The 21,157-nt window shown below is 40.2% G+C and overlaps 1 long non-coding RNA gene across 1 annotated transcript; it reads right to left on the bottom strand.

Annotated features, from left to right (window-relative positions):
* Positions 1–4,891: 4,891 nt before the first annotated feature.
* On the bottom strand, positions 4,892–10,090 carry LOC306814720. Its single transcript, XR_013777228.1, has 3 exons — positions 9,969–10,090; positions 6,601–6,671; positions 4,892–5,383 (listed from the first exon to the last, which is right to left on the bottom strand). It is a non-coding gene; the product is annotated as an uncharacterized lncRNA (long non-coding RNA).
* Positions 10,091–21,157: the final 11,067 nt, after the last annotated feature.

Genomic DNA, 21,157 nt, shown 5'->3' on the forward strand with positions numbered 1-21,157 from the left:
TCCAGAACAGTGCTCAAATAGAATAACAGTATTTGGAAATTTCTATTGCACATTATGGTAGTACACCTTCCTGGGCTGCTCCAAAGCCACCATCATCTGGGGTCAATGCCCAGGTACATGCCCAGACAGATGAAACAGCTTGGAAATGAATGGCAGGCACTGGAAATGAGCTGCCAAGAGCATGGGAAACAAGAAGCTAGGATTTCAGTGTCATTACTGATCAATCCTGCATATAAAGGGTTCATGCTCCAAAGATTGGTGGCATCATAACTATGATATATTAACTATGGAAATGTGTGCTTACCCAAAATGTCCTGATTTTCAGGTGGCAGGCACCCAACAGTAGATTTATTTAAATGTTTATGTACTTCAATGTACTAATACAGTTATTTTACTATTTGGCAAATTACTGAAACAATTGTGTTTGCTTATTTTGTTTATACAATTACTTCCTAATTGCAAATTATTACTGATGTATTTTAAGAACAATTTGCTTCCTCACTGAATGCAAGGGCAAGTAAAATACTTTGTTTAATTTCTTTATTTCTTCTGTCTTGGGAATTACAGATGTTTCAGTGCTCATCGTGCTTCATTTACAGACATTGGCCTTTACCATATGAATTAATTTAGCTCAAGGACCAAAAAAAACCAAAAAAAGCACACATGCTTCTTGCCAATGTCAGTGCATCCTTGGTTTTGGGGAACAGCCTTGTTTTACAGGAGAAAAAAAAATTAGGAATATGCTGGTACCAGTTAGGAACATATTAGTACAACACTAATTATAAACTGGAATGTGTCAGAATTAAGTGAGTTATGATCTGGCGAGGACCTGCAAACTATAGTCAGATACTTAATAAAGTTTAGACATGCAGCTGTGAATACTTCTGGATCCTTGCCACCTTTTATTAGAGTGGCGCCCAGCAACGCTGTGGTAGTTAAGGGTCTGTCAGCATTTCCATTATAAAACCCCATTTTTTAGGGCTTTGCAACTTGCCCATTTTAAATCACATCAAGCTGAAACTTGTCATTAAAATTGTCAGGGGTAATTTCTTTTGATACATAAATGTTGCTTAGAGTTTTGATCTATCTTTGTTTGGATTCAGATAGGTAAAGAAAATAAAGCAAATGCTTTTCCTACTTTATTAGATTTTTTTCCAAAAAATGCACAATCTCCAAAAAAATCTACCCCATACCATGTCAAAAAACAATGGAACTCACTTGAGTTTGAAAAATGTATATTTTTAACTCCTGAGGGCTGAATTCTGCTTTTTATTTCCCACTGAGGCATAAGCAGAGAGTACAAAAATGTACAAAAAATGCCATTACATTCTAGTTTCTTGACCTTCTGTCTTGGACCTAACCTGAAATTTCATATGAATTGTCAAGGTGGTTTGAATTAAACACTATCTGATTATAAGTTTTGTGCATTGTGGATTTTTGTATTTCTTTTTTTGTGTTGTTTACATTTTAGATTTTACAGTAGACTTTTCATTTCATTTTCAACTTGTGTTCTATCAAGCATCAAGTATTTTAGTTTGATGTTCATACATCCCCTGAGCAATGCAGATTAACACCACCTGAGAGTCTTCTGCTCAGATGGTTAAAAAAATTCCTTGTCACTCTGACATCCCTATTTCTACCTTTCTTCATGAAAAGAAAGCAAGGGAAATTCTTGGAAAGATTAGTTTTTTGTATTCTTACTTCCTTGTGCAATATAAAGCATGTAACTGTGAAAGACATGCAATTCCAGTCAGGCTTCCTGTCAGCTGTCTTGGTTTTGCACTGTGTGTGCTGTGGGGATCCTTTACTTTCATCTCTCCTCTCCTCTCCTCTCCTCTCCTCTCCTCTCCTCTCCTCTCCTCTCCTCTCCTCTCCTCTCCTCTCCTCTCCTCTCCTCTCCTCTCCTCTCCTCTCCTCTCCATCCTCTCTCCTCTCCCCTCTCCTCTCCTCGCCTCTCCTCTCCTCTCCTCTCCTCTCCATCTCCTCTCCTCTCCTCTCCTCTCCTCGTCCGCTCCTCTCCCTCCTCTCCTCCCTCTCCTCTCCTCTCCTCTCCTCTCCTCTCCTTCTCCTCCCTCTCCTCTCCTCTCCTCCCTCTCCTCTCCTCTCCTCATCCTCTCCTCTCCTCTCCTCTCCTCTCCTCTCCTCTCCTCCGTCTCATCCTCTCCTCTCCTCTCCCTCCTCTCCTCTCCTCTCCTCTCCTCTCCTCTCCTCTCCTCTCCTCTCCTCTCCTCTCTCCTCTTCTCCTAATATATGTGAAAAAAATTAAATAAGTTAGTCAGACTGAGGTTTACCACTGATCACACAACAGGAAAAAACCTAGGAGTTTTCAGTCTAGTTAAGCCTGAAAATCTAGAGCAGAAATTGAAGGAGAAAGGCCTTGTAGGGATTGAAATTTATTATTATTATCATGATCATTATCCTCATCATCATCGTTATTGTTGTTGTTGTTGTATTTGATCAGAAGGACAAAGAGCAGCTTTGTTACTCATTTGGAAACTTCTCAATTACTGTGGAAACTACTCTTTCCAACACACCATAAGAGTCAGACAGCTCCACATATTGCAAGCCATCACCTGGTCTCCCCTTTCCAAGTCATGCAGACAAACTGAAACCAATGAGACATAATTGAAGCAGTGACACCTGCATCCTAAATATTGGAAGTAAATCTGTCAGCCTACATCCAGCCCAACAGGTCTCTGTTCTCCTAGTATGTTCTGGGCAGCCTAAGGTGAGAACATGAAGCAAGTTCAGCTATTTGACCTGACATTCCCTATGGATTTATGTCAGGCTCCTGTCTCTTTAGAGATGGACTCTCCTCTCTCTAACTGCAGGTCTAGTTTGCAATCCTAAACTCATTATGCCCCTTAACTCCTCTGTATCACACTTTTGGTACCCGTTCCATGCCCTCAGGCTTCTTCTGGGGCTGAGCATGATTGTCCATATCTCATCTGGCAGACAGACTGATCATAAACGACAGTGTTTGAGTTCTAACAAGAGATTCAAGGCCATGTCAGTGGCCTAAGCAAAAAGTCAGCTGATGTGTTTAGATCTAGATTGTGCTGGACAAACATGAATGCAGGATTGATTACCACAGTTCATCTGATGTGCAATAAGTGGTTAATCCACTTGCTACCTGATAGTACATCTAAGACCTACCTTTGAAAACCCAGTCTCAGGTAACCCCTTCCCCTCCTCCTGCTCTCCCTGCCTGCCAGCCTCCCTCTCACCTGGCCTCCAGATTCCTGGTGAGGTGAGCAGGATCATTAGTTCCTTCACTCTGTCATCAGAAACAGATCAATTGTCTGTAAAACACCATGGCTTTTTAATAAACAAAAATAATGACTTGGACAATACCAAACCTGAAATGCTGCTGCACAAGCATGAGTAGAAGAGCTCCATAATGGAGTTGTGGTTTTAATGAATTATCCTTCCCAGTAACTCAAATTAATCTAAAGTCTCTCCATCAGGATTTTTAAAATCAGAGGATTCAGCGTACCTGAGTGTATCAAGGAGCAGTAAATTAGCAGCCTTTAAGCAGAACATGACTTCTGCACTTTGCCATCTTGACTTTCATTAGCCAGTGTTGTTCATCTTTTTCAAGAGTTACATTCACATCCTTTAATTTGCCTCTTTTAATAGGGGATCCATTCCCACCTTCCCCAGGCAAAATGGAGCAGGTTATTGGCATTTTTGCTCTAGCTGTGAATCAAAGTGTGGATTTTCAAGGTACTGAGCGGTGAGTTGTTTTTAAAGGAGCCCAGGAGTACTTGTGGGGCAGCACTTGAAAATCAGGCAGGCTGTGTGGGAGGGTCTAAACTATGAAAATTGCAAAAGTGACAGCTCCAGTGTTGGGATCCTGGCCATGCCTCAGGGATTGCTCTGACAGCCAAAGCATATTGACTCAAACAGCCTCACTGCTCATTTGATCACCCAGTAGGGAGGGGACTCCAACAGTGCCAAAATCACAGCAAAAGGCACCCCAGTTTTCTGACCATTAAAGCCTGAGGAAAACCTCTCTTTGGCCTATATAGTGTATTCACTCTTTCTCCTTCAGCCAGAGGGGCATTTTCTTGCCAGGTTCAGAAAGAGCTGATTAAAAATATTTTTGGCCTGAAAGAAAATAAGAACTTAGGCTGGCTTAAGCTATAACAAAAGTGTCTGCATTTTTTTCTGTATTCATAATTTTAAAAGTAGCTTAAAGTATTAATATTCAAACATTTCTAGCCTCTGAAAAGCTGCTGATAGAAAAATGCTAGAGCAAACTATTGGAAACAGAGTGTTCTTAAAAGTGCAATGTGATTGACCAGGTCAGCAGGAGCAGTTGGGGTAGAAAAGTGTTGTGTTGTTGCCATGGCAGCTGATTCCTGGCATCCTCCTCTTGGAGCACATCTCCCCACGCTCTGCTCAGCACTAGCCTGAGGACAGGCCCATGGCTGGCACAGCCTTGGGCAGAAGCACAGCGTGTCCAAGGGCAGGTGGGCCCCCAGGGCTCTGCCCAGCTCACAGGGGCAGAAACTCCTGGGAGGGGGGAACCAGAACCTCGTCTCTCTCCAGCTGCTCATCTTCAAATAACTGTGTGAGATGCTATGCTGCTTCCCTGTCCAGAGCTGCTGCACAAACTGACCTCTCACTAGGGCTGTGACAATTCTCTGATTCCCAGAGGGGGATTCCTGTGTGGCGATGTGGTGAAATTGAATGCAGGGAATACCTGCATATACCAATAGACCTGGGACAGACAGTGTGAGAGGACTTGACAGCGATATTCCACATCACTGCATGAAGCAGCAAGCTGCAACTACTAGCCAAGTGCCCAACAGTACCATCAGGATCAGCCATATATACCTAGCAAGTCGATAGACAGAACAAAAAATGTCAGAAAAGTTATACAGAAAGGATAGTAGCACAGGAAAGGCCATATTGAAGCAGTCTAAAATCCACCTCCTCCCCTATAGATGGTAGAAGAGAAAAAATTCCTGATGTCTTGAGGAAGGTGTAAAGCACAGAGTGACACAGGTATAGCTATTAGGAAATATTAGGTGCAAGAGACTATTTTCAATGCAATAGAGGGCAAAGAAGAAGCCACATCTGTGAACAGCAGCTGTTGCTATCAATATCATGGGGAACATTTAACAATCATGAATAGCTAATACTTGTCTAAAATTATCATGCCCAGTTTCATTTCCTACATAAAGTCATTGACTTAGTTTTGTAGATCCACAGGAAAGGGTGCAAACAACAAGGCTTAGCAATGCTTAACTCACACAATAAACAGTTGAAAAAATAATTTCCTAGATCGTTATCAGTGTGTATGTCAAAGCTTGGGAAATCATTGACATTGGAAGGCTGAAAATCCAGACACTTTGATTGTGCAAACAGCATGAACCTACAAAAAGACAAGACACTGAGATAAGTTCTGAACATATTTTCTAGAGATAAGTTCTGGCAATATTTTCTAGAGATAAGTTCTGGAAATATTTTCTAGCAATCTGCCCTATATTTATGCTTCCCGGGGAAAGGTGAGAGAAGGTGAGGGAGAAGTCAGGAGAATCAACCTGTTATTTATATCTGAATAACCCTCAGTTATTCCAGTATTTCAGTCCTTCATGGTCGGATGAAGCTTTAATAAGAGACAGCTTTGTTCCTGCTGTGCAAAAACTTCCCAGGGAAGCAAACAAACAGCTCCAGAGAGACTCAATTCATATTTACATCAGGGTCTACTTAAACAGCCTGATTAATGCAAAGGGAGTTAAATAGAAATGTGTGTCACAAGAGCCCTGTAACTATTCACCCATTCTCTTCTGCTGGGTCATGCTGCGTGTCTGTAACAGCAGATAACTAGGTGGGAGATGCCAAGGAGTCAGCCTGGCTTCTCCCATTTAAGGACACTGCACTCAGGGCTCTGTGCTCAGCTGTGATTCCCACTTGCAGCTCTCTACACCACTCTGGTGGTTCAGAGGGACTTTGCTCTTCAAAGTTGCCTTCAGTGCTGCTGGCATGCCAAAATGCTGCACCACACCATAGTGCTGGCTGCCAGAGCTGTCCTGAGCAGCCCAGCACTGCTGGCTCCTCCAAGTGTCTGAACATCTTCATCTTGCTCTTGAAGGGCTCAGTGTCTCTAAGGAGGACCACAGTAGGGAGACTGAGCTCATTTGTGTGCTGTTTCTGACTGTCATGTAGGTCTGCAGAAAGAAACAACAGTGTCACATTCTCGGATGGATCCCATTTAAGGGAAGAAATCAGACTTGTGAGAACAACCACAGCTTGGACATGTGGCTGATTGAAATACAGCTATTTTCCATTAGGGGAAGCTGGAACTATAAAAGATGGACATGTTTGGTTTTCATTTCATAGATACTTTATTAGGGATTTAATTTGACTACATTACATGCTTAGGGCAGGCAAATTTGAAAAAAAAATGTTGTTGACTTTTTAAATGTTCACAAATTAAATGAGTGGCTGATTTCTGCCCCAGCTCACTAGTAGCAGAGAAGTAGGTCTGACCCTCTGTTTCCAACTCCTCTGACCTCTCCTGGGGGTGGGGATCTGGCTACAACCAGAGAAGAGCAACAAGGGAAAGCACAGAGTTTTGAGGAAACTCACAATTTTAAGAGCTGTTCAGGATACTGTGCACATCACTGTCTCCCTTTTCCAGCAGTTGCTACTATGTTTTCCTGGAAACACAGAAAGAAGTCTGATCAGAGCCATAGATTCTGGCAAAGGCATTTTAAAGGTGCAGTGGGAATAGCCCCATAACACAACCACCTCCACCTGCCTTGGCCAAAGATTCTTGAAAATGCAGTTGGAACATTTGGTGGCCTAATAAGCGCTTCATCTGCTTCTCAAACCATCTCAGGGGTTTGCTTTTCTTTTTACAGCTTGTAAGTGTAAGTGGTATATCTAGTAAAAGGACATTATTATCTATACAAAGCCTTGTACACCCGAGCTGCTTCACCACTTCACTTTCTAAACTGTGAATGATTACCATGTTGCTGTGTTGGTTGTGGTAGTCCTACCAAAACAAACTTTAAGGTTTAAGAAATAAGAAGGTAGTAATGAGAAATGGAAAAGTCCCTAGATGTATCAACTGCAGCATATACTCCTGGCAGACTGCCTGTTTAAGAAGTTTGTGGGCTGAGGCATTATTCTATAAAACTTGAGAATGTGGCCATCATTGCCATCTGCAACTTCAGGGAGAAGGAAATTGATGCTTTTTTCCCTCTCTAAACATGGAAATAGATTTTGCTTTTGCTGAATGGATGTGGGCTGTTCCCTTCACAGTGTTTGCACAGAAATATATTAAAAAGTGTAATCTGGTTCCAGACATTAAAAAGTCAAAAAGAACATGATTGCTTATCTATTGTACTACTGTTCCTGAAAACAGAGCCAAATACAAGTTTTCAAGAAGTGACAAAACTATCTATTTGCTGTGCATCTAGAACATGACATTATGCCAGGGACCAGCCAGCATGTGGTAAGTCACAATATAAAACCTAACACTGCCACCCACAAAATAAAATTTAGCTCAAAAACATAGACAAACACTAGAATGGCATACAGAAGAGCTGTAAACTACATACTTTCTTCAGTCATCTGAAGTAAGTGCAGAAAAAATACTCAGAAAGGACTGAGTAAAATGTAAAATGAGAAATTAGGAAAAATTCTTAGAGAGTTTTTCTTTCAAAGGGATCTAGAAATCTCTTCTAATTGTGTGAAGTACAGCTTGATCCAGAAGGCAAAATATGACCTCAGACATGGAGAATAACAAAACATTTCCTGTACATTTAAATATCTCAGCTTCTATATCTGCAGTACTGATGGGCTTCACCAGGAGCTTGTGGGTGCTCAGCAGGTGCTCAGTTTTCAGGCTTTTGCTTTGTGCATTTAATTATAAAAGCAGTGGAAGAGTTTTGTATATAGAAGCAGCAGGTCCCTCATATTAGAATAACTTAGGCCTAAAGATGTTTTAGAATAACTTGCAGCTAGGACACAATAGCTCTACGTCAAGCAACTGATGTGAATGGGCTTTGTAATTCAACAGCATCCTTATATGAGCTGGCAGAAAACGAGAATTAGCTAGCTACAAAATGATGTAAACATTGAAACAAATGCAGTGCAAATAATAAGGAAATCTGGGATGTCTGCCAGTTTAATGCTGGTCGAATTGGCTAGTAAGAACAGAGTTAATCCTTGGGACACTCTTCAGTGACCAGAATTAGTCTGGACCTATGAAGTCCTGAAATATTCATTGTTTCTGCTAAAGCTGTCTTACGGAACAATTACCTAGAGTCCCTGTAATCCACTGACACATTCACTTGTTATATGCTTTTATTACACTCCCCTGCAGATGTTGCTGTTTCCAATTAGAGATGTAACTCCTACCACTGGCTGTTAATAACTATTTTGCCTTGAGACATATCTTATTTGCTAACTGAAAAAGGCAGGTTAATGGTGTCTGCACTATAGTATATTATTAGAAGTGAGTTTGTGAAGTAAACTCTCAGTGACTCTAATCTCAGGAATGCTGACTCCTCCTGAGGTCAGTAATTGGGTATTTTGGAATTTGCCATAGCAGCAGGCCTAAGCCTGTCTTCAGCTTTCTTTGAAATTTGGACCCCGAGGTCAGCAAAATAATTGGTTCATTTGAACTGAAAATCAGAAAGTGAAGGGTCCACTTTTCCCATAATGTCGAACTTCCAATTCATCAAACTTATTTTGAGATATTCTTTCTCCTTTAGGTAGCACAGCAAAGTTAGGCACTGTTCACTTTCATTTCCCCTTTCGTCTCCTTGCCTGAAGTTTTTGGTTTGTCATGAATCCTAGTTAGCAAGTGGAGCAAGGCATGTTCTCTGTATGTATTTTAGGAACAATTTTTGCTTTCACTACTTGAGCATTATAACAAGATAATATCTGCTTCTGGTTGTTTAGGGGTTTTTTTGGGGTGGTTTTTTTGGGTTTTTTTTGGGTTTTTTTTTCCTAGTTTATGTATTTAGAAGTTCTTTCTATTTTTCTCAAAGTATAGCTTTGACTGCCTCCAGGGTTTGCTTTTGGGCCATCCAATGGCTTTGGTTTCAAGCTCTTTATTTTGATGGACCTTGGCCATAATTATTAATCAGTAATCATCTTGTTTTATATAGAGTCTGAAATGAAAGCTCCTTATCCATATTCATGTCCCTATGAGTTTTGGCATGTGTTAGCAAGTAAATCTTCAGAAGTTTAGGGTTTAAGATGTCAACAAGACAGTAGAACAAGGCCAACATAAGTGATCAGTGTATCATAGAATCACAGAGTGGTTTTGGTTGGAAGAGACCTTAAAGATCATAAACCCCATTACCATGGGCAGGGACACCTTCCACTAGACCAGGTTTCTCAGAATTTCATCCAGCTTTGAACACCTCCATGGATGGGGTAACTGCAAATCTGGGCAACCTGCTCCTGTGTTTCATTGCCCAGTTAAGAATTTCTTCCCAACACCTAATCTAAGCCTAATGTCTTTTAGTTTGGAGCCATTTCCCCTTGCACTATCACTCTCTGCTCTTGTAAGGAGTCTCGCTCCATCTTTCTTGCAGGCTCCCTTCAGGTACTGGAAGGGTTGACCAACAGGTCAGCCCAAAGCCTTCTCCAGGCTGAACAATCCCAGTTCTTTCCTTGCTGAAGAAACAGTCCATCCCTCTGATCACCTTGGTGTCCCTCCTCTGGACTCCCTCCAGCAGTTCCACATCCTCCCTGTGCTGGTACCCAGGGCTGGGTGCAGGGTTCCAGCTGGGGTCTCAGAGCAGAGGGGCAGAATCCCCTCCCTCCCCTGCTGCCCACGCTGCTCTGGATGCAGCCCAGGACACGTTTGGTTTCTGTGCTGGGAGTGCCCATGGCTGGGTCATGTTCAGCCTCTCACCCACCAGCACCCCCAAGTCCTTCTCACAGGGCTGCTCTGATCTGTTCATCCCCAGCCTGGGCTGGGACGAGGGGTTTACCTGACCCAGGTGCAGCACCTTGGTCTTGATCTTGTTAGACCTCAGGAAACTTCCAATGCCACAAGTTCTCAAGTTTATCTAGGTCCATCTGGATGACATCTCCTCTTTCAGGCATGTATCTTTTGCCACTAAAAACACTAAACATTTGAGTTTGCTTTGAACAACACTGCCTAAGTAAACCCTAATAATTGTCTCTCTCAAATGGAAAGAAAAAAAAACAAAGAGAGAGAAAGTACAGGATTGACACTGCAGACTGCAAAACACACAACAATTTGGCTACTATTCCTGCAAAAATATGTGATCTTGCCATCCATAATTCAATGCTAATGGCTGCTTTGTTTTCAAACATGTTTCAAACATTTAACAACTGTGTAAAAAGCACCAAATATGTATGGCTGTTTCCAAAGGTCTTCTAAGGAAGAAATGTACATTGGATCCAGGTAGTCTTATGATTCCAGAGTGGAGCAGAGACACTCACAATATGGCACGTTATAAATAGGTGTCAGATCAGATTACCACTTACAGCCAGGCTGTGCTTGAAAAGAGTTGAAAGATTTAAAAAATTACTTTTGGGTCCTGGATCCTGAATATCAGTCTTGATGTGAGTTAAATCAGAGCACTAGTTTATGGAGCTTGTTTGGACTAATGTTAAAAATGCATGATAATAATAACAGCTTATTCTTATAGGGACAAATTTTGAAATTCTGGCATGATTTTTGCTAAGATCTGCTGAAGAAAAACTCTCCATTTGCATTTCACGTCTTATATAAAAAATAACCTTAGTTATTTTCACTGTACCCCCCCCCCCCTTTTTTTTTTGCCTTAAGGCTATTCTCATGATTAATGTAAGCTTTGTACACTATAAATGTTTCTCTGCTGAAAGGAATGAAAAATGGTTTTGCAAGTAGGAATGCCATGAGCAGTGAGAGACACTGGAATTCTTCCCATATTTTTCTCATTTGCCATTGTTTTTTGTTTGCTTGTTTGGTTGGTTTTTTCCCTTGTGTTACTTATGACTTGAGATTTCATTTTCCAAGAAGTTCTGAATGTTTTATTCCTGCCAGATTCTGTTCTGGTCAACAATGGAGTTGTTGGAATCAGGATTGAGGATTCTCTGCAGTCTTCACCACCCACATTTTACATGCTTTGTGATGATGACAATGTCTATTTTGAATTGTTAGGCACCTCAAATTATACAAAATAAAAAGCCAAAGTTATGGAGACTTTTCATTCTTCTTAGGTTATTTTAGGAAGAATATTTAACAAACAGCCTATTTCAAAATAAATATGTTCTTTTAAGCATATTTTTTATTAATAAAGAAAGGTATTACAATGCACTGTAATACCAATTACTTTTTCTGTGATTCTATGATTCCTGGCTCCTTATATTCTACTGTGCATTTCTTCTTTGAAGCCTAGTAATTCAGTCAAAAAGAAGGAGCCAGAGTGTGGATCTATGAAGAAGAAAGCAACCCCACAGCAGGTGGGGTTTTCACAGGAATGCCTATAAAATCCTCACTACTAAAAGCAGCAACAGGACAACCAAATAGCACAGTGCTGCAGATTTGCTGTGGCAGCTTTCTGTCAGTACAACAGTGAACTGGCTGTATAATAGAAAATAATCCAGAAGATGTTTGTTAGGCAGCAAACTTCCAATTTGCTGTTTCTACCATTGTAATAAGTTGTGGATTCTGACCCTGAATCTGAACTGCATCTGGCACAATTTAGGGGGACTGGGGACAAGGCTGTTATTACCACATTCTGCTCCCATGCTGGTACAGAAACCAGCCTGGCTCACGTCACACAAATTAACTGGAGGCTGATCGATTTTATGCTGTCTGACAGTTTTCCACAGGGTTGCTTTGACAGCCTAGGATTGCTAGGAAAGAATAGAGCCTGAAAACATCCATCTCTCTAAGACAAGTTCTCACTGTGGATGACTGGGGTGAGGCTGATATGGTGACAGTACCACAGGAGGACAGCATTCTGGGGCCAGAGCTAGCAGTTTTCTGCTGCTTTGTGTGCCTTGGGAGCTGCATAAATCAGCCAAAGGAGAGGCAGGATCTGCCTCACAGGAGGAACGACCACTGCAGAGGATGATCTCGAGAAAAGATAACTTTGACGCTTGGGGCCTGCTCCCCATAAAAAGTGAAAAGTAACAGAAGTCTAACCAGGCCTGCTGAATGACACTGGTTACCATCACTCCTGACTCCTGCAGTGTTAATGACGCTATTTTTTCTGTCTGGAAATCTTTGTCTTGGCTCCTTTTTGGAAATAAATCCCTTGTTCTTAACTCCTCTGTTCCTGTGGTGGTTTGACTAAGACTTCTGTGGGAAAGTTTTAGATTTTTTTCTGTTTCATTGGCAAAGTTTCACCTTTCCCCCACCCCCTCTTCATTTCTTTGGACAGATTTCATTTCCCAAACAGATGTCTTTTGTTTCTGAAAACAACATGCACATACACAAGATTTCTTTCTTTTACCACATTTTTTCACTCTTTTCTTATAATTTTCTCCTTCTCTGCTTTCTTTCTTTCTAATCACTGTGTATATTCCCCAACTCAGTTCTGAAAAACTGTTTCTGACATATGATTTTATAGTGCATTTTCTGCCACTCCATGCCTGCAGAGGCACACCAGAGGCCCTGAAAGCTGGATTTTCATGTAATAGGATAATAATAGAGCTTCTACATAATTATCTGCATAGGTAATCAGGGCATGCATGCATACAGATGCCCACCAACAGGTGCACAGGCCTGTTCCTTATATCCAGAGCTGACACTTTGGCTGTTCCAAGGAGAGGCTGGCAAGATGAATGGCCCTGCTGCTGCTTTGAAATCACACAGTCAGGCTGAAGAACTGCACCTACAAGGAGCATTGCTTCTGCATTTGGTAGAGTTCAGCCTTCAAGCTGCCCTACATAAGCTGGCCAGCCAGAAAGAATTCAGCTTTGTTGCAGGATGTGTAAGTATTTTCCATATGCTTGCTGATGATCTACACACTTAGGACTGAAGTTCTAAAGCCTTAAGTAGTCTGGGCCCATTTTTACCCCAGAACCAACTAGCACCTCTGCTCAGGAGGATGACTGTCTGTGATACCTAGCCATAGATGCAAGTGTCTGTATTTTCAGATACTCAAATTTGTTTTAAAAAATTCTAGGTCAGATTTTCAAAATTGAACCTTGAGTATTGATCTTCTCAATACCTATCCTTTTTGTCAACAGATCTTGCATTTCTTTACATGTCTAGGTGCTTAAGCAGCATGGAGGATCTGAAATATGAACATAATCAGAATTTGCATATTTTTCATGTGCTCCAGGAGAGCCAAGGTCTGGCCTTCTCTGCAGGAGTGAGCATTGGTAGCAGAGCCATTTCTAGCAAGACTTCCTCAAGGGTAAGGAAGTAGCACAAACATGTGCTTGGCTCTGAACTTATTAACCAACTAAAGCAACTGTCTCCGAATGCTTTTGGGCTTTCCAGAGCCTCTGAATTTGGCTGGGGTGACAAGGGCATGAGCAGAGCTTCTTGACTGGGAGCTCTGCACCAGGCAGAGAAGACAAGAGCTCCTGTCCACCTCAGAGACTGTAACCTGGACAAACATTTAGGAAAAGCAACCAACATCCTTTCTTCTAACGTGTCGGTACCATTGGCAAACCTGAGGTTGGTCAGGCTTCAGTAGATCCCTAAACCTTTTCCTAGCAGCCTAATAAATATCTGCACAGGACCACAAAGAAAAAACACATGTTGTGTGCATATGGGATTTGTAGGAATCTGAACGTTTAATTAGAATTCTTCGATTACTTCATGGTACGTTTCTGGTGCCCAACTTAATTTTGAACTACTGATGTTATGGTGGGTCTAAGGAGAAGAGTCACATGTCTATCACCAATGAAAACCAGTTCCATATGTCCCATGTATCCCCCTTGTTAGATGCCTGGCTTCCCACAGTCAGTATCGCCTTGGGATATCAAGCAAACAGGGAAGCAGAAACAGAAATCTGCTTTTATTTAAACCTGATTAAAAGAGAGAACAGATTTAGGTAACCTATTCTGAAGCTGTTGAAATTTGTTCCAAGAGTCTGACTTAGCTCATGTAGAAAGCAGCTGCCAACTTTTCTTACTTGTTTCTACCCCATGCCCCCATCAAATCTTTTCATAATCTTAGCTACAGTGCAGGCATGGCATCTTGAACTTCTTCCAAGGTCTTCTTGTCCTTTAAATGGTGAAAACAGCTGCCTGCCTCTGCCTAAAGAGCAGAGTTAAGTCTGCCCAGAAAACGGGAAAAGCAAGCAAAGGCATCTCTATAGTGCTGAGAATTGGAATGAGAGTCTGTTTCCAGTGCAGAATCATGCTCACCTTTTCTTACGTTTTTACTCCAGACAGAGTCTTTTCACAGTGCAATTCAAATGCAAACAACAACAAAGAGGTACTCTGTGCAGTGTATTATAAAACATTTTGTAAGAGCCAGTATAAAAAGAAGGCTCTCCTCTTAGTCGTAATCCTATTGCCCTGTCTTTCCCCAGGTAAGTCAAAATATGATCACAATGTCAGCAAAACTGTGTAACTAGGAGATCCTGCTATGCAGGAATGGAAGGAAAGCAGTGTGTCTGTGCCAAGGTGCCTTGAAAACAAACAGGCTTCAGCCCATTGTGGGACTGGGCCACAACACACAGTGTGATGGTATTTCAATTGTTAAACATAACACCATATTTTGATACTCTCTGATGCAGTTTAGATTAACTAAGCTCATTCTTGTCAGTACTATTTTGTGAAATCATGATGCAAAACCTTCAACAGGTCTTCATCAGCCTCTATAAACACAAAAGGATGAGCAAAATTGCCTTGTGTTGATGCTAAAGCATTGCAATAGACAGAAGAAAAAAAAAATTAAGTATAAATAAGGATTTCTTTATGTCATCAGTAGAATAACAATCAGGATTTCAGAAGCATATGTGTAAGGTGGGAAAAGAGCGTGCAATTTATATCAAGACAGACATCAATACCCAGCTAATCTGTCACCATGGAACTGTGGGATTCAGTTGTCTCTACAGCTGGGAAGCAAAAACATGATACATCAGGGAAAGTTTGGGTTTACATTAATTAATTCTTAAAGTTTGGGTTTACATTAATTAATTCTCAAACTTTGCATAGCTTCACATGGATGAAATTGACTATATATGCAGAATTGTAAAAGAAAACATAATTGGTCAAAAATCAGTCAGAACTAAACATTTCAATTCATTGGATTCCTTGGCTTATAGAAAGAAGAAAATATTATTGGAGATTGTTTTACTCTCTGCTGTTCATAGCTTGGAAGTGCCTTCTGAAATACTAGGTACATCCAATCTGCAGAGTTTTCATGGATCTGTGCATGAGTTCACATAATTTCTAAATTCAGGAAGGACTCATAAATTTTTACATTAACACTTTCCCAACTCCTGTATACAAAAAGAATAAATTCATGTATTTGTAAGTGCATTCTCTAACTTCTCTTTTTAGCAGAATAGAAATTGAGTTTGTGTCAGCTGTGTTTAGGTGGTGATCACTAAAACAAATTTCTGTTGCAAAAAATCACCAAAAACCAAAATGCCTTCATGTTGGATAAGAGTGCCACAGCTGCAGGTCTTCTGAGAAAAAAAAAAATCAGGATGTGTCCTGAGAGTAGAAATTCTGCATGCAATGATGGGAACAATGTGAAAAAATTAATTTATGAAATAAAATTGAAAACAAAAATATAAGACAGGAACAGTGTCCAACTGGAGCAGTACTGACTGCAGCAGACTCTGCTGGTCTAACATATAACAGACTTGTAGGCATGAGGCTCTCTGTTTCTTCATTTTTATTTGGAAAAGAAAAGATGCCCGTTGCCAGGATCATCAAAGAATGTTATTCTTCATTAAATCCATGAGACTTGGAAAACCTTGCCCAGCTCATTCTTAAAAAACAAAAATAAGTAAGTCCCACAAGTGCCTAAAGGGAGGATAAGGTTACTTATTGTTGCTTAAAAATTCATTTGGTGCCATGCCAAAGCAGCATTGGGTATATTTTTAAGTGACAAGTCTGAAAAATATTGTTCTTATTCCCACCTGCCCCTGAACTCCCTCCATACCAAAAGAACCATTCTCCATAGTCCCCAATTAGTGAGCTGGAGTACTTAAAATTCAAACAAGGACCTTCTTCTCACTCTCATACTCATTAGCTCACTCCAGCCCTCCTTAGTCAAGGGATTTTCTAAAGAGTCCATTTAGGAGTGCTAATAATAGTAATTAGAGGTCGAGAAACCATCTTGAAACTTGACCCAAATTTTCACCCAAAACTTGAAATGAACACAAACCCTTTCTCAGTTTTGAAGGAACTGGGAACTCCTTCAAAGAAGAAGTTCGTGACTTGGAAATTTCCCTTTTAAAATGTTGTTTCAGTCCTGCATACCAAGTCCTTGAAAAACTATCTAAGCAGAAAGGCTGCTTTTTAGGAACCTTCTAGAAGCATTTGTTGTGCTGTTCTTTTGCGCCTGCTCAAAATGCATGCGGTATTACTGAGCCTATTGTAAACTGTGGGCCTCTTTTCCCCCTCATTCACATTTATTCTGTGCCAGTGGGGTGATATTAAATTACCTCCTGCACCTCCCAGGAGCTCAAGCATTCTTTGCACTACCTTTTTCATGTCACAGATTCCAGGCTGACGCAGTCCCCTGCAGACAGCAACAGCAGCCCTGTGGCTGCTTTGATACACAGATTTTTCATACAGCTCCTTTTTTTCCAGTCTGTGGCTCAAAACAGCTGAAATGATAGTGTCCCAACTGTTCCTCTTTCTTCCATGACAGGACATCCAGCTGAACATTGCAAATGCTCAGCTAGGGTGGCTAGTGCTGCCTCCCTGCACGGGACAGTTGCCAAATCTGTATTGGGAGCCTAAACTCTGTTCCACTGGCTCCAGTGCAAGCTAATCCTGGATGGTGGGGCAAATAAAAATGGAATAAGGTGCAATGCTTCTAGAAACAGCTTTGCATTGTCTCCATCTGTCCTCCTCATGTATCTGTCTACAAGCAAACAGGACATCTGCAGAAAGACACAAGAATCAAGCCTGAACCAGGCAACACGCAGAAAAGTTTAAGTCTTCTACAACTACATTGATGTGATAACAATTTAGATCTGGAAATACACACTGACCTTCTACCAATATTAGTAATGTTTTTAGCTTTAATATATGCCCTGGGCCTTACTATGACCCTGCACTGCCTGAAAGGTTTGTCTTATAAATCTTATTTTATGGCTGCAATTTAAAACTTCTAGAAATTTACTGTATATTATTGTATATGTTATGTATTATATATTTTCTATTCTGGCAGATTACTCTGGAACGAAAGGATTCTATATTATCTTGCAAAGGATTTTTAAAGTCATTGGCAAGGTTTCCCTTGTAATTTGGCTAAAATATGAACAGTTTTTTAGATTCATAACATCTTAAACAAACTTATATGTAATTCATTATCAGAAGCAGACATGGTCCAAAACTGGAATTTCTTACTGCAGGGATATTTTAATATTTGGATTTGTCCTGAACTGAAACAAAATGTCAAAATGGCAATGCAATATATAGAATGAAAAGTGGATAAAAGATTACTTCAGAAAAATCAAAACATTTCATTTTGAAAATGTCAGAAAATATTCTGGAAGTGTTTAAATGCTTCAGTTAAGAATTTTCATCCAGATGGAACATTTCAGCATTCTTAAACATGAATATTTCGTATCTGGCTGGGCTTACCTAGGCCTCTTTATCAAAGCTCAATTACCAGATATAATCACTTCTTGCTGGAAAGAAGATTATTGCTTCTAAATGGTGCATGAAGTATGTGCTGTTTTAAAAATGTCCTGATATATTAAGGTTACATGAATATTTTTTTTTCAATATCTAGTCACAACATGTAGATTCTCAGATTAGCTGCACCTCTTAGTAGAAAGAAAGAAAGAAGAAAACTGAATGATGAACTATGTCAAAATCCAAAAACTGAAGCTGTAACTAGTTACCTCAAGAAATGCTGTTATTCCAGCATGTCAGAGATTAAAGCTGATGAAAGTTTACAGCTAGAATAGAAGAATTACAGAAACAAGCCAGGTTTTACAAAGATTTTGCAATGACTTTCTAAAAAATCTTAGACTTCAAAGCACAAAATGCATGCTGCCTACTCTCTTCTCAGGTACCTTGCTGCTCTAAAGCATTGTTTGTGATGGAGTCAAATAACATCAAATTGCTTTTTATTGCATTTCTTTAGTATTGGACCAAGCTTCCATAAATATTCTTTGAAGATAATGTCTTTTTCAGAGATACCATAATGGGATATTGACTTGAAGTTCTCTTTTGGACAATGGCCATTTGATTGAAAGTGACTTTTGATTTAAAATGTTAATGGCTATAAAAATTGTTTAACCAAGGCAATGTTTCATTACTGAGCAAGTTTTAATTTTTCAAATATCTCTTGTCAATATAAATACTGCCTTAACACCAGACATTAGTGCTTTACAAATAAACAACTAAGTTGCTGCAACCCTGATATTATTAATCTAGTTTTTAGAGGGAGAAAAATAATATTTTGTTTATTGATTTATCTCTCTGTCTGATATCATTGCAAAAAAAAAGTACTTGAAATCTTCTAACTACATAATAGATGCCATGAATGTCAAGGGTAAGAAAACTTAGAATCAGTTCTACTCAGTATACATTTTACATGTAGTTCCAACCTGAAATTAATAATATCCTGCCTCAATATATTACTTTCTCAGAACAAAAAGCAGTGTTGGATTTTGTGAAGCCACAGCACCAAGAGTCATAAAAATATTCTGTCTAAATAAAAAAAAATAAAACCTCAAAACAACAACAAAACAAAGCAAAACAAAACAAAAAACCAAACAAAGCACAAAGAAAACTCCACCAACCTCTCCCCTCAAGAATTATTAATAACATATGATAGAAAATTCATTCTTTCCCTGCCATCTTGAATATTTGTTCTACAAAGGCAGACAGGAAGTTTGGTTACTGCAATTTTTACATGATACTCAAGAAAAGTCCACGGGTTAGAAAGACACGCCCCGTCTCCCACAGCTGATTTTCCTCTCATTCGCAGTGCTGCAAATCACGAGCTGTTCCACTGAACTCAGCAGCAGTATGAAATCAGAGTAAGATGGATCAGGCTGTGTGTAACACATTATTTGCAATCACAATCTTATAGGCAAATTTGTAAGACTGATCAGGCTGTGGAGGGTAGGCTGGAAATAAACTAAAATTTGAGCACAAGGCAGTGTGTACATGACCTAATGTAACTGCACCCAACAGCATCTTTGCTGATCAGCAGTGTCTGATCAAACCATATGGCCCTAATGGTGTTGGCCAACAGAATTTGTGGTACTTTTTTTCCTCACAATGTGAGGGTCACATACTGCCTTCTCGATAGAAACTACTCTGTTTTTTTCAAGAAACCAGAAAGGTTTATGTAAAAGCTTTTATAGCCTCATGTGGTCAGTCCCACATCACAAATCAAGCCCATCATTATAAGGTATTAACTCTTGAGTTCTTTAATTTTTTTTAAAATTTGGTGCCTTTACAGCATCTAGTTTAAAGCAGTTGGATGGGAATGAGGACTGAGAATCTAAAGGGAAGCTGCCAGTGCCTGCTTCCTTCTGCCAGTGCTCTGGAGCCCACTGCACACACAAAGGCACAGCTTTCAGTGATGTAGCTACTGCAGTGAGCAAACTCATTGACTGCAGTACAGCCAATAGAAGCCAGAACATCTCCTAATATCAATATTGAGTCCTCTAGCACAGTGGCTATATTGACTTGAAGCAGCAAATGGCAGTTGTGGCTGCCAATAGTGAGACCTGTGATTTTTTGAACCCTGGGGCCTTCAGACACAGCTATCCTTTGGATTTCTCAACAGCAAGGGCACATAAAAGCTGCCTATGATACAGTATTAGAAATCCAAGTATATATCCAAGCTTTATGGATCTGATTAATAAATGAGCCCATGAGGTATTTGTTCCAGCAGCTGAGGCATAGACAGTTTGGATGATATGGGAATGAATTGGCAGAATAACTCTCAGGCTTGGTTTTACACCATCTGAAGTATATACTCTCCCACTCTCCCTACCATGCCTGCCCCAGATATAATTATATTCTCTAAAGATTCATGACAGCCTGTGTGCAAAACTGACAGCAGAGAGGAAATACTAACTGCACAAACTTTAAGCCAGGGCAGTTTTGAACATTTTGAATATGTTAAGACCAGCAGCATCCTCATTAAACTCTGATTAGCAAGTGGACTTGATCCAGGCTAATTCATGGCTGAATGGGGTTTTTCTTCTTTTTTTTAAATTTTTTTTTTTTCACTGCCAGTTTATCAGAGGTAGGCAATTAAGAGCTCACACACCTCCAAGTCTTGTAGTTTTTTGAAGCAGGGATCTCACACCAGCCTTGCAATAAAGCCTTATTGTCCTTGGGACAATATTCTTCACTAATCTCACTTCTGGCAATTTACTTTTTCTTGCTGAGCAGATTTAGAAACAAAAAACCTTGAAAGGGCATGGGAGGAGGAATAATCTAGGGCTATCTAATCCCATCCCCGAAGTGGGAGTTTTCCATTCAGCTTCTCTTTTAATGAGCACTGGAGAAATAAAGTTTTACTGCAACACTACTTTGATTCAAGAGACCTATGAGGACCCAATTATCCATCCAGTGGGAGTGGGGTGGCAATCTGGTTTTCAAAGCAAAAGCAATGTAGCAACACAGGCCCCTTGTAATTATGTCTTCCCTACAAATTTATAAACCCAGAGGTGAGCTTTGCTTTGGTTGATTGTTTAAATGCAATTATTACCTTTCTTTCACTTTCAACTTGTTAATAAAGCTTTCCCAAATGCAGTGCTTGGAGTTATTCTTCCTGAGCACTAGGATTCCAAAGGCTTAACTGGAAACCAGTCCTCTGCAATCCTCTGAAAGGGACACAGTCAGGTCCGGTCAAAGATTATCTGAAGAGCCAAAATGTTTGACAGATACACTGAGGGGCCACATCCTATTTTCCACCTGAGAAAGCGAGTGGGGAGAGTGAGACAGAAAGGAGGAAGCTAAAGGAGACTGGGAGTGACAGAGAATGGAAGGCAAGAAACACTACTTAAACATTAGCCAGATTCAAGGGAAGAATCCTGTT

Source organism: Erithacus rubecula (genome assembly GCF_903797595.1).
Source record: "Erithacus rubecula genome assembly, contig: SUPER_Z_unloc_2, whole genome shotgun sequence".
Classification (NCBI taxonomy): domain Eukaryota; kingdom Metazoa; phylum Chordata; class Aves; order Passeriformes; family Muscicapidae; genus Erithacus; species Erithacus rubecula.